Here is an 18,496-nt window from a genome sequence, read left to right as displayed (position 1 = left end):
AGCGGGACCAGAGACCCCGCAGGCCGCCCCGCATGGCACAGTTGCTTCCTATATTCAAAGAAACAATAGCTAAACTTAAATTTATGAAGGGAGAATTGAAAATTATAAAAGTTAACAAAGCAGATTTGAAATAAAAAACCAAAATCTTATTTGTAATTTAAATATATAGTAAACAAAATTAAGAACTAAAAGGAGGATTTAGGGTCAGCAGCATGGCGGCTTGAGAGGACCTCCTCCATCTCTTCCCTTGAAGTTACAAGCTGGACAGATATAATTCAACAAAGGATTCACTGCTTATCTCACAAACACATGTGAGACATCTTGCAGAGACATCTAAATGTGGGTGTCACGCGGGGACTCATGCGGGGTCTCTGGTCCCACTCCCCACATAAGAACGCAGGACATGGTGAGGCCAAAAAGGAACACCCACGGAGCCATCGGTAGGGGAGTCATACCGCTATAGTCTCGCTGGTGGCTGGGTTGGAGACACGGGAAGCAGGAGCCACACTATCCACAACCTGCTGTCTACTTCTCTCTGCCAACCAACCCCACTTGCTAGCCGCAATCCGCCGTGCTAACTGCAATCCGCACTTGCAGGCTCAGCCACCATCTTCTTGCTAGTCCCCATTTGCTGCTAGCGTAGCCACGGCAGTTATATGAGTGGCCAATGGCTCACTGGTTACAGCTGACGGCCGACTAGCCACAGCTGATGGCCATCCAATCACAGTTGATGGTCATTTACTACTTGAGCCAGCACCTTTCTATGTGAGGCCAAAAGCCTGGAAAGTGCTCTCTGGGGCTGTGTCCCCACAGTGGGTGTATCTGAGTGAACAGAACAGATGGGAGAGGGAAAGAAAAAGACAGAGATAGAAGCCCCACTCAGACCCGTACTCCTAGCAGCCCTAGTGGATAGACGCTATAGCAGTGAAGGGCTGGGATGCAGTCCCACTGGGCAGACCAGACCAGCAGGGCGGAGACAATAATAGGGCCTGGGTGGCTGGCACACACTGAGGTTGGGCCTAAGGTTGGGGGGCAGAGAAACAGTGCAAAAAATTCGCTGTGCTCCAAGGCCTGCCAGCATCAAACAAAGGATTCTGCAGATGGGGAATTTGCCCACCCCATCCCCTGTGGCCGGCTGGGCAGTAAAATCCTAACTTGGGAGATCACGAAAGGACTGGGGGAAAAAAAACTTTCCTAAGGAGTCTGTACTCATTGCGGTTAAACCCACAAAGACGAGCAAAACCACAGACAGATGCACAAACCAGCTTCATCCCCATCCACCCATTCCTGCGCAGCCTGGTAGAAGCAGCTGGGTCAACTTGGAGCAGCCCTGCTAGCGGCTTCTGGCTCCAGAAAGGCAGCACTAGGAACACAAAGGAGACCCATGGTCTCCCCCTTCCAAATCCACAGGAATGGTGCTCTGAGACCCAGGTGACCTGGTTGTAAACAGGATGACCACCTCCTCAGGGAACAGGGAGCGTTTTCCACTGCCCAGGCGACCCTGCCCCACACCACCCCAGCAACCTCAGAAGTGCTGGTAAGAAAAAATAAAAATTAGTGCTTCAGCGCCACCTATTGGAAAACGAAAGAAAGACTTCCATTTATCAATCTGCTAAACAGAGAGGTGTAAAATTCTTTAAAAAGCAGCTTTCGGCCAGTTGCTTCTGCGTCCGGTTGCTGCGCAGCTCCTGCGGTCCTTTAGCCAAGATGCCTGAGGAAACCCAGACCCAAGACCAGCCAATGGAGGAGGAGGAGATTGAGACGTTTGCCTTTCAGGCAGAAATTGCCCAGTTGATGTCATTGATCATCAATACTTTCTACTCGAATAAAGAGATCTTTCTGAGGGAGCTTATTTCAAATTCATCAGATGCTCTGGACAAAATCAGATATGAAAGCTTGACAGATCCCAGTAAACTAGACTCCGGGAAAGAGCTGCACATAAACCTCATTCCAAACAAACAGGATCGAACCCTCACTATTGTGGATACTGGAATAGGAATGACCAAGGCTGATCTGATCAATAACCTTGGTACTATTGCCAAATCTGGTACCAAAGCATTCATGGAAGCTTTGCAGGCTGGTGCAGATATCTCTATGATCGGCCAGTTCGGTGTTGGCTTTTACTCAGCGTATTTGGTTGCCGAGAAAGTGATCGTGATCACCAAACATAACGATGACGAGCAGTATGCCTGGGAGTCTTCTGCAGGAGGTTCATTCACAGTCAGGACTGACACAGGGGAACCTATGGGTCGTGGAACAAAGGTTGTTTTGCACCTGAAAGAAGACCAGACTGAATACTTGGAGGAGAGAAGAATAAAGGAGATTGTGAAGAAACACTCTCAGTTTATTGGCTACCCCATTACTCTTTTTGTGGAGAAGGAACGTGATAAAGAAGTCAGTGACGATGAGGCTGAAGAAAAGGAAGACAAAGAGGAAGAGAAAGAAAAGGAAGAAAAGGAGTCTGACGACAAACCTGAGATAGAAGATGTTGGTTCTGATGAAGAAGAAGAAGAAAAGAAGGATGGTGACAAGAAGAAGAAGAAGAAGATCAAGGAGAAGTACATTGACCAAGAAGAACTGAATAAGACAAAGCCTATTTGGACCAGAAATCCTGACGACATTAGTAACGAAGAGTATGGGGAATTCTACAAGAGCCTGACTAACGATTGGGAGGATCACTTGGCAGTGAAGCATTTTTCAGTTGAAGGACAGTTGGAATTCCGAGCCCTTCTTTTTGTCCCAAGACGTGCTCCCTTTGATCTCTTTGAAAACAGAAAGAAGAAGAACAACATTAAGTTGTATGTTCGCAGAGTTTTCATCATGGACAATTGCGAGGAGCTAATCCCTGAATACCTGAATTTCATCAGAGGTGTTGTGGATTCTGAGGACCTCCCTCTCAATATTTCCTGGGAGATGTTGCAACAAAGCAAAATTCTGAAAGTTATCAGAAAGAATTTGGTCAAAAAGTGTTTAGAACTTTTCACTGAACTGGCAGAAGATAAAGAGAACTGCAAAAAGTTTTATGAGCAGTTCTCTAAAAATATTAAGCTTGGAATACATGAAGACTCTCAAAATCGGAAGAAGCTTTCCAAGCTGTTAAGATACTACACATCTGCTTCTGGTGATGAGATGGTTTCTCTCAAGGACTATTGCACAAGGATGAAGGAGAACCAGAAACACATCTATTACATCACAGGTGAGACTAAGGACCAGGTGGCAAACTCGGCCTTCGTGGAGTGGCTGCGCAAGCACGGCCTGGAAGTGATCTACATGATCGAGCCTATTGATGAGTACTGTGTCCAGCAAGACTTTGGTGTCAGTCACCAAAGAGGGCTTGGAACTTCCAGAAGATGAAGAAGAGAAAAAGAAACAGGAGGAGAAAAAAACAAAGTTTGAAAACCTCTGCAAAATCATGAAGGACATCCTTGAGAAAAAAGTAGAAAAGGTGGTTGTGTCAAACCAATTGGTGACATCCCCTTGCTGCATTGTCACTAGCACATATGGCTGGACAGCAAACATGGAAAGAATCATGAAGGCTCAAGCCCTAAGAGACAACTCAACAATGGGTTACATGGCGGCAAAGAAGCACCTGGAGATCAACCCTGACCATTCCATCATCGAGACCTTAAGGCAGAAGGCTGAAGCCGACAAGAATGACAAGTCTGTGAAGGACCTGGTCATCCTGCTCTATGAGACCGCGCTCCTGTCTTCCGGCTTCAGTCTGGAAGACCCCCAGACCCACGCCAATCGCATCTACAGGATGATCAAACTCGGTCTAGGTATTGATGAAGATGACCCCACTGCTGACGACAGCGATGCTACTGTCACTGAAGAGATGCCGCCCCTCGAAGGGGATGATGACACATCACGCATGGAAGAAGTAGACTGAGCTCTGCCTGAAGGGTGGCTTGTACACGTGTTAAATATTTTACCTTCATTCCCTTCCATATATTTTCAAGGATTTTTTTATTTTTGTGTTAGTTTGAAAACGTATGGCATGACAATACGTACTTAAAAGAAAGATAAGATTTCTTTCAACTTTTAAGTGTCTGCTACTGTGATACCTTAGGCACTAAAGCTGAGCTAGTTTTTCCTTTCTCGTTTCATGTTGGGTTTTTTTAACTGATGGAGACATAGCGTTTTGTTGTAAAATGTCTGACCTAAATGTTATGTTAACTTTGTGATCTAGGTAGTTATAAAGCGGATTCCCTAGTGTACCAAATTTTTTGTCATTGAAGTTCTGAGCTGCACCCCTGTTGAAAAGAATATCGCTTAAAACAACTTGAATCTCCTAGGACCGCTGTAACCCTTCCACCCCTGTAGTTGTTAACTGCATGTACCCAACCCTAGAAAATAGTATATTAAGCAGAACCAACTTGATGGGAGTAACTATCCATAGGGTTTGTGTTCCAAAGAAAAGTGTTCTTTAGAGTCGCAGAATTGTAAGCCTGCCTCTCAAAGGCACTTGGAAAGGAACCAGAGCAAGTTTTGTGAATGGAAACATTGTGCCCAGGTCACATTTTGCTTTAAAAGGTGACAAATACAGATGTATGAAAAAAAAAAAGCAGCTTTCATTCCCACAAATGTGCAGGCAGAGGAATAATTCATCACGCATAATGAATAACCAAGACACATGGGAATTCACAAAGAAAATGAAAAATCTTCAGAAAATAAACTTAAAGACATGAAAGACTGTGAATTAAGTAACACAGAATTCAAGATTGAAGTTCTGAAAAAACTCAGTGGGATACTAGAAAACTCCAAAAGGCAATTCAATGAACTCAAAATCAATGAACAAAAGAAGTACTTAACCAAAGAGATTAAAATTGTAAAAAAGAACCAAAAATAAATTTTGAAGCTGAAGAACAAGAACAATAACGAGAAAGAGAGAGAGAGAGAGAGAGAGAGAGAGAGAGAGAGAGAGAGAGAGAGAGAGAAAGAAAGAAAGAAAGAAAGAAAGAAAGAAAGAAAGAAAGAAAGAAAGAAAGAAAGAAAGAATAAACTACCAAGCTAAGGGAACAGAGACCAGATGCAGGAAAGTATTAGTAACATAAAAGATAGAAATGTAAAAATGAATCACGTGGAGGAAGAGAGAGAATCAAGAGTAAGAAAGAAAGAAAGAAAGAAAGAAAGAAAGAAAGAAAGAAAGAAAGAAAGAAAGAAAGAAAGAAAGAAAGAACTCTACAAGAACTATCTGACTCCATTAGAAAGAGCCATATATAAAAATAATGGGTATACCAGAAAGAAAAGATAGGGAGGAAAAAAAGAGAGTCTAGTCAAACAAACAATTGACAAGAACTTCCCAAATCTATTGAAAGAACTAGATCCTCAAATCCAAGAAGCTAACAGAACACCTAATTATCTTAACGCAAAAAGGCCTTCTACCAGGCATTATATTAAAACTGTCAAAAATTAATGACAAAGAAATAATTCTCAGGCAGCCAGGGAAAAGAAGACAGTAACCTATAAAGGAAATCCCAGTAGATTATCATCGGATTATTTAGCAGAAACTCTACAAGCTAGAAGAAAGTAAAATCAAATATTCAAATTATGGAAAGAGAAAAATCACCAGTCAAGAATAATATCCAAGTCTCAGAGACATAGAGGAAAAACTGAGGGTTGCTAGAAGGGAGGGGTGTGGGGATTAGGGGGAAGGTGAGGGGATTAGAAAGCACAATTGGTAAACACAAGATTGCCATGGGGATACGAAAGTCAATTTTAGGACTGTAATCAATAATGTTGTAAAGATTTTGTAGAGTATCCGATGGACACTTGTCTCATTAGGGAGACCACCTCAGGGATGATGTAGATGCCTGACCACTGCACTGTATACCTGAAGCTGAAGCTGAACAATGATGAATGTCAACTACAATTATATATATATATATATATATATATATATATATATATATATATGTGTGTGTGTGTGTGTGTGTGTGTGTGTGTGTGTGTGTGTGTATTTACAAGAAGTGGAGTACATTAGGAATAGAGACAGTGGAAATGTAATGGCTGTGTGCGATGTCAGAGGGATAGAAGATAAGGAGGGGGTTATCACTGTGTGAGGGATATAAATGATAAATATCCATTACATTGTTTTGCACACCTGAAACTAATAAAAGAAAAAGAACAATATATCCAACAAAGTTATCCTTTAGGTATGAAGAAGAAATACTTTCCCAGACATACAGAAGCTGAGGGAATTTACCACCACAAGAGCTGCATTACAGGAAACTCTGAAGGGTGTTTTTCTACCTGAAACAAAAAGAAAAAAGGATACAAAAACTATGAGCAAGATGACTAGCAGAGAGACAGAAGCAGGAAATTGCAACACTTGTTCAGAAAAGGTATTTAACACTTAAATGTAACATAAAGGTTAAAGGAGGTAAAAACATTTGAAAAAAGAAGACAATATCTACTCTAGTTTGGAAATGACTTCACAGCATAAAAATAAATAATTTATGACAACAAGAAAACATAAAAGGGAAGGGGATAAAGGACGTGAACTTGCACAGGTGAATGGAGATAAGATGCAATAAGAAGAAAAAGGACTAATGTGTAAATAAAACTTTCTTTTGCATAAACCTGACTGTAACCACACATACAAAATCTAGAACTGAGACACATACATAAAAAAAAGGAAATAGAGGTAAAAATCATAGAATACAAAAACAAAACGAAACACAACAAACAAAAAAACCCCTAAAATAATGGAAATACATGGGAAAAGAAACAATGGAAACAGAAAACCACCAAAAAAACAAAAGATAAAATGGCCATAGAAAATCCTCATACATCAACTGTCACCCTAAATGTAAGTGGACTGAACTTACCAATTAAAAGGCACACAATAGCAGGTTGGATCAAAAAAGAAAACCCAATTATATACTGCCTTCAGGAGAAACATCTCAGCTGTAAGGACAAACACAGACCCTAACTGCAGGGATGGAAAATGATACTCCAAACAAATGGCATCCAGAGAAAGGTACTTATAACTGACAAAATAAATCTCAAGATAAAAAAGTAGTAAGAGAACAAGATGGACCCTTTTTAATGATAAAGGTGACAATCATGAAGAAAATATAACATTTCTCAATACATATGCACCCAACCTGACAGTACCAAAACATGTAATATAAAGCAACTGCTAACAGAACTAAAGGAAGAAAGTGACAAAAACACAACTTAAATACCTCATTGACAGCTATGGATAGATCATTCAAACAGAAAATCAATAAGGAAATATTGGCCTTAAATGATGCATTAGACCAGATGGACATAATCAACAGTTACAGAGTATTTCATTCCAGAACGCTAGAATGTACATTCTTCTCTAGTGAAAATGGAACATTCTCAAGGGTAAACCATATGTTGGGACTCAAAACTAGCCTCAACAAACTTATAAAGATTGAAATCATACCAAGCATATTCTCTGCCCACAGTGCTTTGAAATTAGAGATCAACTGCAAAAACAAAGTAAAAAAACCCCACACAAATATGTAGAGATTAAACAACAGGCTACTAAAGAATAATTGGGTCAAAGAAGAAATAAAAGGAAAGATCAAAATATACATAGATACAAATGAGAATGATAATATGACATATCAAAAAATTTGGGATATAGTGAAAGTGGTAATAACAAGAAACTTTATATCATTACAGGCCTCAAGAAAAGAGAAAAATCTCAAATAAGCAACCTAAGAAGAACTAGAAAAAGAAGAACAAACAAAGCCCAAAGTCAGTAGAAGGAAGAAAAAAAAAAAGAGCAACAAAGAGTTGGTTCTTTGCAAAGGTTAATAAAATTGACAAACCTCTGGATAAACTTACTAAGGAAAAAAGAGAAAAGACTCAAACAAAATCAGAAATGAAAGGGAGAAGTTATAATGGACAACACAGAAATACAAAAGATCATCCAAGAATACTATAAAGGATTATATGCCACCAAATTCAATAACCTAGAAGAAATGGACAAGTTCTTGGAAACATATAGGCTTCCTAGACTGAATCACGGAGAACTGAAAAATCTAGATAGACTGATCAACAGTAAGGAAATTGAATCAATCATCCAAAACCTTCCCAAAAGCAAAAGTCCAGGACAAGATGGCTTCACTAGTGAATTCTACCAAACATTAAAAAAGTATCTAGCACCTGTCCTCCTCAAACTCTTCCAAAAAATTGAAGAAGAAGCAATACTTCCTCACTTATTTTATAAAGCCAACATTACCCTGCTACCAAAACCTGGTAAGTATAACACTAAAAAAAGAAAATTGCATACCAATATCTCTGATGAATATAGATGCAAAAATCCTAAACAAAATACAACAAATCAAATACAGCAATACATTAAATAGATAATACATCATGATCAAGTGTGTCTCATTTCAGGAATGCAAGGATGGTTCAACACACTGATCAATGTGATACACCACATTAACAAAATAAAGGATATGAATCATATGATTATATAAATAGATGCAAGGAAAAGCATTTGACAAGATACAACATCCATTTATGATTAAAACGCTTAATAAAGTGAGTATAGAAGGAAAATACCTCAACATAATAATATGACAAACCATCAGCTAATATCATACTCAATGGTGAGAAACTAAAAGCTTTCCTCTAAGATGAAGAACAAGACAAGGATGCCCACTCTTACCACTGTTATTCAACATATTACTGGAAGTGCTAGCCAGAGCAATCAAGGAAGAGAAATAAATAAGAGGTATCCAAACAGGGAATGAGAAGTAAACTGATCACTTTTTGCAGATGGCATAATTCTTTATATAGATAATCCTAAAGATTCCACCAAAAAAACTATTAGAAACAATAAACAAATACCGGGAATGCCAAGAAAGTGTGTACAAGTGGACACTTTGGTCAATGTTGCTCAAGCATTAGTCCGCCATAATCAGAAGTGTCTGGATGCTGATGGTAACCACTTTGAGCACCTCTTATAATTGCAGAAGTCAAATGTGACTTGTATTCATCTTTTGTTGTCAGTGTATATTGAGTAAAACAGTTTTCCTTTCTTAAAATGTGTATACTTTTTTTTGGCACCCTCTGTACATTAAAGTTTCAGGATTCAAAATTACAAAAATCCATTCCTATATACTAACAATAAAATTTCAGAAAAAGAAATGAAAAAAGCTATTCCGTTGACAATTGCAACAAAAATAATCAAATACCTAGGGATAAACTTAATAGACAATGTGAAGAACCTATACACTGAAAACTACAAAACATTATTAAAATGGAATTGAAGCAGACACAAAGAAATGAAAAGATATTCTGTGTTCATTGGTTGGAAGAACCAACATAATTAAAGTCATCATATTACCCAAAGCAATATACAGATTTAATGCAATCCCCATCAAAATCCCAATGGCACATTTCAAAGAAATAAAACAAACAAAGAAACAAACAAAAAAAATCAAATTGTTATGGAACCACAAAAAACCCTGAATAGCTAAAACAATCCTGAGAAAAAGAACAAAGTGGGAGGTATCACACTCCCTGACTTCAAATTATACTACAAAGTGACAGTAATCAAAACAGCATGGTACTGGCAAAAAAACAGACACACGGACCAATGGAACAGAATTGAGAGCCCAGAAATAAGCCCACATGTATATCAGTAAATAATTTTTGACAGAGGAGTCAAAACATACAATGTAGAAAAGAAAGCCTCTACAATTAACGGTGCTGGGAAAATTAGAAAGCTACATGCAAAAGAATGAAACTAGACTGCTATTTGGCACCTGTATCAATAAGTATTATCGATTGCTGTGCACAGATTTAATTTCAAGTCTGGATACGCAAGACACATCACCACAAGCAAGGGTGAAGGGGTTAAAGAGTTTTATTACAAAGCGAAAGTAAGTAAGACAAGACAGAGATTAGGGGAATATATCATCATACCACTAACAAGCAAGGAGGCAATTCATCGTACCACCAGGGCCCAGTCAATTAGAGTCGCAGAAGCAGCACTGGCCTTTCATCAGCACGGGTGAAATCCCAGTCAAGTAGAGTCATCAGCACAGGCGAAATATCTTGCAGCATCCGAGGCGACCCGGGGAACAACAACAGTGTTTGCCTCGGTTTTCTGGGATTTTTGAGAACTTCACTAACAACAATGGCCAAGAGCCAATAAGCATACGTGTAGCAACACGAGGAACTGGTCTCGGATCTGGCTAGGAGCCCAGGCCAGCCCTTGGTATGAGATTAGATGTATCGGAGCTCGGCCCAGCTGTGCTAGGTCAAAGGCACGGCTCCTCATTCTGTTGTTTTCTTGGTCCTTGGGAGGGTAGCCAATCCTTCCAAGGCCAAGCATGTATCCCAGCCACTGTGAGAGTTTTCATCCCCAAATGTTCCCAGGCAGACCTTCATATATTCTATTACAGTACCATACACAGAAATTTGCTCAAAATGGATCAAAGGCCTAAATATAAGACCTGAAAGAACAAAAATCAGAGAAGAAAACATAGGTCCTAAACTTATGGACCTTGGTCTTGGAGAGAATTTTATGAATTTGACCCCCAAAACAAGGGAAGTAAAAGCAAATATAAATGAATGGGATTGTATCAAACTAAGAAGCTTCTGCACAGCAAACGATACCATCAACAAAACAAAAAGATAACCAACTGAATGGGAGAAGATATTCGCAAATAATACCTCCGATAAAGGGCTAATATCCAAAATATATAAAGAACTCATACAACTCAACAACAACAAAAAAACAAACAATCCCATTAAAAAATGGGCAGAGGATCTGAACAGACACTTTTCTCAAGAAGTCATACAAATGGCCAACAGATGTATGAAAAGATGTTTGACTTCACTAGCTGTAAAGGAAATGCAAATCAAAACCCAATGAGGCACCACCTCATACCTGTTAGAATGGCTGTGATCAACAAGACAATAAATAACAAGAGTTGGAGAAGGTGTGGAGAAAAAGAACCCTCGTACACTGTTGGTGGCTATGTAAATTCATATACCACTATGAAAAACAATACGGAGGTTCTTCAAAAAATTAAGAATAGAGCTACCATATGACCCAGCAATCCCTCCTCTTCTAAGTATCTACCCAATAAATTTGAAAAAATTTATTTGTAAAGATATATATATATATATATATATATATATATATATATCTCCCTATGTTCATTGCAGCCTCATTCAAGGTAGCCAAGACATGGAAACAGCCTAAGTGTCCTTCGATGGATGATTGGATAAAGAAGAAGTGGTACATGTATACAATGGGATACTTACTATTCAGCCATAAGAAAAGATGAAATACTGCCATTTGTGACAACATGGATCGATCTTGAGAATATCATCTCAAACAAACAAAATAAGTCAGATGGGAAAGGACAAGAACCATATGGGATATGAACAGAAAGCAACAAATGAACAAACAAAACAAACAAAAAATGTCATCGACACAGACAACAGTAAGGTAGTTACCAGAGGGGAAGGGGGATGAGGGAGTGTTTGAAGAGGGTAAAGGGAGTCAAATATATGGTGATAGAAGGACACTAAACTTTGGGTGATGAGGACACAATGATATAGTATTGTACACTTGAAACTTATTAACCAATGTTACCCTAATAAATTTAATAAAAATAATTTAAAAAGAAAAGAGCTAAAAGGAGGATTTAGCAGCAAATAAATATAGCTGAAGAGAGAATTAATGAACTAGAAAAGAAGTCAGAAGAAAACATCTAAAAGAAGGCATTGAGATACCAAACAATGGTATTAATATAAGAGCTGGTTAGATGTAAAGGATACAGTAGGAAGATCTAATATATATTAGTTAGACTCCTTAGTGGGAAAGAGAGAATAAAGCAGAGGTAATATTTGAGGAGATAATAACTAAGATATGGAAGACATGGAGAACTGCCACCTAGGACCCTTCCCTTTTTTTATTAAAAAAAGCTTTTACTTGGAAAAAATAATGGTTTATTTTGTTTCTTAGTAATGGCGTCATTGTGGGGAAGAACAAAAGGGGCACGGGAACCAAATCCCTTTGGAGGGAGGGTGTGGGGGAGGCTGCCCAGAATCCCTTGCACCTCTCCACTTTGGGCACTTGGGGGTGGGGTAGGGAAAGGGAAGAGACAGGGCATGAATGATAAAGCTGACGGGTGACGAAAGACACTGGTGGGTTCCGTCTTGGGCCTGTGGGAGGATGGCGTGGGCCAGGAGCTCTCTAGCATTCAGGCCTGGCCGCTAGTTGTTTCCCTTCCCTTCTTTGGCTTTGGCTTTGGTTTTGGCCTTGGGGGTGCAGGGTGGATGGTCTCCTGGAACTGGGCCTTGGACGGTGCCTTCTTAAGTGTGCCTTGGTCCAGAGCACCCATCACACTATCCCCAGTTCTCAAACTTGTACTTGCAGTGGGCTCCAAAGTCCTTCCAGTTGCAGGGCACCCTGCACCGGAAGCACTGAGTCTGGGCAGGGTAGGTACCTTAGTGGAAACCCGCACCAGCAGTCCTTGCAGCTAGGGGTGCAGGGACCCAAGGTCCACTCTGTGTACTCAATCCCTGGGCTGCCCTTGTTCACACTGTCTTCCTTTTTGGCCACCGCAGAGGTGAGCACCAGCAGGGTGAGGAGGGTGAGGAGGAGGCAGCCTCTGTGCTGCAACTAGCCGCTTTGCTTGGTCTCGGCCACCGGGTCAACCCTGACTATTTTGTGACCACCAGTTTGTACTGTCTAATCCCGTCTCTTTCTCCCCCATCCCCCAACCTCCTCCCATCTAGCAACCATCAGTTTTTTCCCTGTACCTCTGTGTCTGCTTGTTTTGTTTGTTTGTTTATTCTGTTCTTTAGATTCCACATATAAGTGAGATCATATGGTATTACCTGAAGCTGATGTAAAATAATACTGACCATATATATATATATATACATATATATATATACACATATATACATATATTATATATATATATACGTACATATGTATATGTATATAAATATACACACACACACGTCATACATATATAGTCATGGGATGTAAAGTACAGCATAGAGAATATAGTCAATGGTATTGTAACAGCTCTATACTATGTCACAGGGGTGATAGAATCGGAGGGATGTTATCACTTCGTGAGGGGTGTAATCATTATGTTGTTTTGTAAACCTGAAACTAATGTGAAAAGAAAATCTCTAAGTGCTTGCTCTCTGAAACTTATTACCTACGTTGATTTCTCAACTCACTTCTTGTGAACAAACAATGGAATCCAAATTTTCTAATAACAAATATAAATAACTGTGTATATTATTGTGTCTCATTTTATTTCAGAGAAAGCCACAGAACAGGACTGAAGCTACAACAGCCAGGAACAGAATTCACAATCCCTTTCTAACCTGGGTTCCACATATGAACCACAGCCTCTGCAGCGGGGCACAGATGTCACTGTTCACATTAGTGACCCTCCTGATGCTGGACACTGGAACCTGGGGCTGGGACTGCTACCATTGGTGCTCTTGGAAACTGGATGGCACTACTCCTACTCACACCACCTTTACCAAATGAATTCTGTACACCTCAGCCCCTTTGTGCCACCACATCCTGAGTCAAAGTCTGGCATGTTGTCATCTGACTGTTGGCATCTCCTGTCCATGTGTAACTACAAGAATGTTTGGTAAATTGAGTTTTCCTCTCTTATGGAGGGAAGTGGTATTTTCTGCTTATCAAGACTTTTTAACATTACAACTGACCACAAAATATAAAGGAACACAAGAGACTACTGTGAACAATTATATGCCAAACAAACTAGGTTAACTGGAATAAATGGAAAAATTTTTAGAAACATACAACCTACCAAGACTGAATCATGAAAATATAGAAGATATGAACAGACTAATAATAAGTAAGTAAGGAGATTGAATCAGTAATCAAATCCTCCCAACACAGAAAAGCCCAGGACCAGATGGTTTCACTGGTGAATTCTACATAATATGCAAAAAATAAACAATCCTTTTCAAAGTCTTCAAAAAATTGAAGGGGAGGGAATACTTAAATTCATTTTATGAGGCATTATGCTGATACCAAAGCCTGATAAGGATGTGGCAAGAAAAGAAAATTACAGACCAAAATCTCTGATAAATAAGATGCTAAATTTTTAAAACAAAATACTAGCAAATCAAAATCAACAGCACATTAAAAGGATCATGGGAAGGAAACAAACGTTGGAAGGAAAACAAGATAGTGGAGTATGTAAACTCTGAACTCACCTTCTCCCATGAACACATCAAAATTACAACTAAATTATAGAACAGCTGTTACTAAGAATCAACTGAAGATTAGCTGAATAGGATTCCTCTAAACAGGTATACCAAGAAGAAGCCACATTGAGATGGGTGGGAAGGGAGGAGAATCAGACTGGGCAGATCCCACATCCAGTGTGTTGATTATGGGAGGGATATCTTGGTGATTATGGAGGCACCCCTGGGGAATGAAGGGTCACATCCCCACCCCGGGCTCCCCAGTCTGGGGCACCAGTACTGGGAAGAAGAGTCCCCATAACATCTGGCTTTGAAAACCAGCTGAGATTGAATCTGAGAGACTGAGAGGCTGTGAGAGATCTAGATACTTCTCTTAAAGGGCTTGCACAAAACCCCTCACTCCAAGCTCCACAGGGGCAGCAGCTTGAGAAGTGCCTGGGACATATCAGGAGGAATGAAATTGACTAACTTTAGGGTGAAGGCTGGTAGGGCAGAGATTGGGGGTACAAACTCAGGGGATGGAAGCACTGGCAGGGGCCATTGTTTCCCTGTTGAGCTCTCTTCCTACCAAACTGTTCTGGCACAGCCAGGTACAAAATCTGTCACTCTCCAGTAAACTGGCGAACACTGTGCACCTCTCCCTAGTGTCTCCCAACCCAACCAACCACTTGTCCAGTCTGAGCCTTTTCTCAGTACTTCAGACCCTCCACATGAGCAATCTGCCTAAAGTTGTGCTGCAGACTCTCCCCAAAATTTACAAATCCCACATTTACAGCTATAAATTTGCCTCTAAGCACTGTTTTTAGCTGCATGCCATGTGTTTTTGTGTTGTGCACTTATTTTATCTATCTATCATCTATCTATCTATCTATCTATCTATCTATCTATCTATCTATCTAATATATCTATCATCTACATATCTATCTTGAAAAATTTTTATTGTGATAAAAAACACACAACATTAAATATACACTCAACATTTTTAAAGCACACAGCTCAGTACTGTTAAGTGTATTCACATTGTTGTGCAACGGATCTCTAGGCCTTTTTCATCTTTCAACCTTGAAACTTTATACCCTTTAATTCCCCCCTTTGTCCTCCCCCCAGCCCTGGCAACCACCTTTCTACTTTTTGTTCTATGATTTTGACTACTTTAGGTACTTCACATGAGTGGAATCATACATTACATGTCCTTTTGTGGCTGGCTTATTTGGTTAGCATAATATCCTTGAGGTTCAACCATGTTGTACCATGTGATAGAATTTCCTTGCTTTTTAAAAGACTGCATATTATTCCACTGTACATATATATCACATTTTCTTTATCCATTCATCTGTCTCTGGGCATTTATGTTGCTTCCACCTTTTGGCTATTAAGAATAATGCTGTGATGAACACAGGTGTGTAGATATCTCTTTGAGATCTTGTTTTCAGTTCTTTGGACTATATACCCAGAAGTAGAATTCTGGATCATGTGGCAGTTCTATTTTTAATTTTTTGAGAAATCTGTATACTGTTTTCCATAATGAACCATTTCAAATTTCCACCAACAGTACACAAAGGTTCCAATTTCTTCACATCCTCATCAAAACTCGTTGTTTTCTGTTCTTTTGATAATGATGATCCTAATGGGTGTGAGGTGGTATCTCATTGTGGTTTTGATTTGCATTTCTCTTATGATTAGAGATGTTGAGCATCTTTTCATATGCTTGGTGGCTATTTGTGTATCATCTTTGGAAAAGTGTTTATTAAAGTACTTTGCCTAATTTTTAATTAGGTTATTTATTTTTTGTTGTTGAGTGGTAGAATTTCCTTATATATTCTAGATATTAACACCTAATCAGATACATGATTTTCAAATAAGTTCTTTCATTCCATAGATTGTCTTTTCATTCTTTTGATTGTATCCTTTGATGCACAGAAATTTTTAAGTTTGGTGTAGTCCCATTTCCCTTTTCTTACTATCATTGCTAGTGCTTTTGGTGTCATATCCAAGAAATTATTGCTGAATCCAATGTCCTGAAGATATTCTCCTATGTTTTATTCTAGAAGATCTGTAGTTTTTATGTTTTATGTTTTTATGTTTTAGTCTTTTTATATTTTATGTTTTAGTCTTTAATCCATTTTGAGTTATTTTTATATGGTATAATGTAAGGGTTCAACTGTTTTCTTTTGCATGTGCAGATTCAGTTTTCACCATAAGATTTGTTGAAGAAATTGTCCTTTCACTGTTGTGTAATCTTGGCATCCTTTTCAAAAATCATTTGGTCATAAAAGCAAGAGTTTACTTCTGGGCTCTTTTTTTCTGTTCCATTAGTCTATATGTCTGTCTTTTTGCCAGTACATATCCTCTTAATTACTCTTTCTTTGTAGTGTATTTTGAAATTACAAAGTGTGATGCCTCCAACTTTTTTTTCAAGATCATTTGCTATTTGAATTTCCTTGAGATTCCATAAAAATTTTAGGAATTTTTCTATTTCTGCACACACAAAAAATGTCATTGGGATTTGATAGGGATTGCAATGAATCTTTAGATCTCTTTGGGTGGTATGGACATTTTGATAATATTAAATTGTCCAATTCAGGAGGAGGGGATGTCTTTCTATTTGTGTCTCCTTTGATTGCATTTAACAATGTTTTATAGTTTTTAATGTACAACTCTTCACCTCCTGGGTAAAGTTTATTCCTAAATATCTTATCCTTTTCAATACAATAGTAAATGGGATTGTTTTCTCAATTTGTTTTTCAGGTTGGTCATTTTTAGTATATAGAAATGCAACTGATTTTTGTGTGTTGATTTTGTATCTTGCAACTGCCGAAATTTTTTATTAGTTGTAACAGGTTTTGTGTGTGTGTGTGTGTGTGTGTGTGTGTGTGTGTGTGTGTGTTGTGCAGGGGATCCTGCTCACTGCGCCATGTGTCATGCAGGGCGCCCGGCATGACACATGGCGCAGCGAGCAGGATCCCCTGCACTATACATGGCGCAGTGAGCGGGGTCTCCCGCACGACAAATGGCGCTGTGAGCAGGGTATGGCATCGGCCGGAGCTCTTCGAAGGGCGGTGGAGCAGTTTGTGCCTATGAACACTCAGTTGCGGGAAGACTAGGAGGAGCAGCTGCCTGAGAGCTGGACCCCGTGGAGGGGTGGGAAGACGTGGACGGTTCCCCAACCAGCAGAGGCCGGAGAAAGCGAAGGTTGTTTCGGCCCTGTGAGCTGGGAAGTGCTTGCTGAGGCAGCCCGGATGCAGGACTTGTAGTCCCAGGAGGAAAGGCTTGCTGAGTCCTCCGTGGGAGCTGAGGGTGAGGTCAAGGTCATCCCTCACCCCCAGGACAGCCCTGGCAAATGACTATGGACTATGGGGAATTGCCTTCCATCCCTAATTTAATTGACCACTTGACTGTTTGGGAACATACCACCATGTAATGGAACTGGCGGATATTTGCTTTTGTGTCATGACCGGCCGCCATCGAGAATATGTAAGCACCTTGACTGTGAGCAGCTGTTGTTCCAGCATGGTACTCTGAAAGGCCCAGAGAGAGTGGCAGTGCCCTGAGAGACCTGGCTGTGTCCAGAAAGTCTGGCTGTGTCCAGAGAGAGTGGCAGTGCCCTGAGAGCCCTGGCTGTGTCCAGGAAGTCTGGCTGAGCCCAGAGAGAGTGGCAGTGCCCTGAGAGCCCTGGCTGTGTCCAGAAAGTCTGGCTGTGTCCAGAGAGAGTGGCAGTGCCCTGAGAGCCCTGGCTGAGCCCAGGAAGTCTGGCTGTGTCCAGAGAGAGTGGCAGTGCCCTGAGAGCCCTGGCTGTGTCCAGGAAGTCTGGCTGAGCCCAGAGAGAGTGGCAGTGCCCTGAGAGCCCTGGCTGTGTCCAGAAAGTCTGGCTGTGTCCAGAGAGAGTGGCAGTGCCCTGAGAGCCCTGGCTGAGCCCAGGAAGTCTGGCTGTGTCCAGAGAGAGTGGCAGTGCCCTGAGAGGCCCTCGTGTGCCCGGGGAGATTAGTGGTACCCTAAGAAGTCCAGGAAGTCTGGCTGTGCCCAGAAGTACTGGTGGTGCCCTGAGAAACCCTGGCTGTGACCAGAGAGCTTGGCTGTGTCCAGGAAATAGCATTCACCTCCAGGCTCCTCACACAGGGCCCCTCGCGGAAGACGCTTGTCGCGTAGATTGTGAGGCGAGACCCTGTAGGGGTGGAGTGTGGGGACAGAGCCCCAAAAAGCAGTTTCCAGGCTCTCGGCCTCACATAGAAAGGTGCTGGCTCAGGTAGTAAATGGCCATCGACTGTGATCAAATGGC

The 18,496-nt window shown here is 40.5% G+C and overlaps 2 pseudogenes across 1 annotated transcript; one reads left to right on the top strand and one right to left on the bottom strand.

The window, feature by feature from the left end:
- Positions 1-1,659: 1,659 nt before the first annotated feature.
- Positions 1,660-4,564, top strand: LOC117020802 (heat shock protein HSP 90-alpha-like; annotated as a pseudogene). The gene has a single exon (XR_004422734.1). The product of XR_004422734.1 is annotated as a heat shock protein HSP 90-alpha-like (transcript).
- A 7,661-nt stretch (positions 4,565-12,225) lies between these two features.
- Positions 12,226-13,563, bottom strand: LOC117018398 (midkine-like; annotated as a pseudogene).
- Between the last annotated feature and the right edge of the window lie 4,933 nt (positions 13,564-18,496).

The sequence above is a fragment of the Rhinolophus ferrumequinum genome, chromosome 3 (assembly GCF_004115265.2).
Source record: "Rhinolophus ferrumequinum isolate MPI-CBG mRhiFer1 chromosome 3, mRhiFer1_v1.p, whole genome shotgun sequence".
In the NCBI taxonomy this organism is placed as follows: domain Eukaryota; kingdom Metazoa; phylum Chordata; class Mammalia; order Chiroptera; family Rhinolophidae; genus Rhinolophus; species Rhinolophus ferrumequinum.
This window is presented reverse-complemented; position numbering and strand designations above follow the sequence as displayed.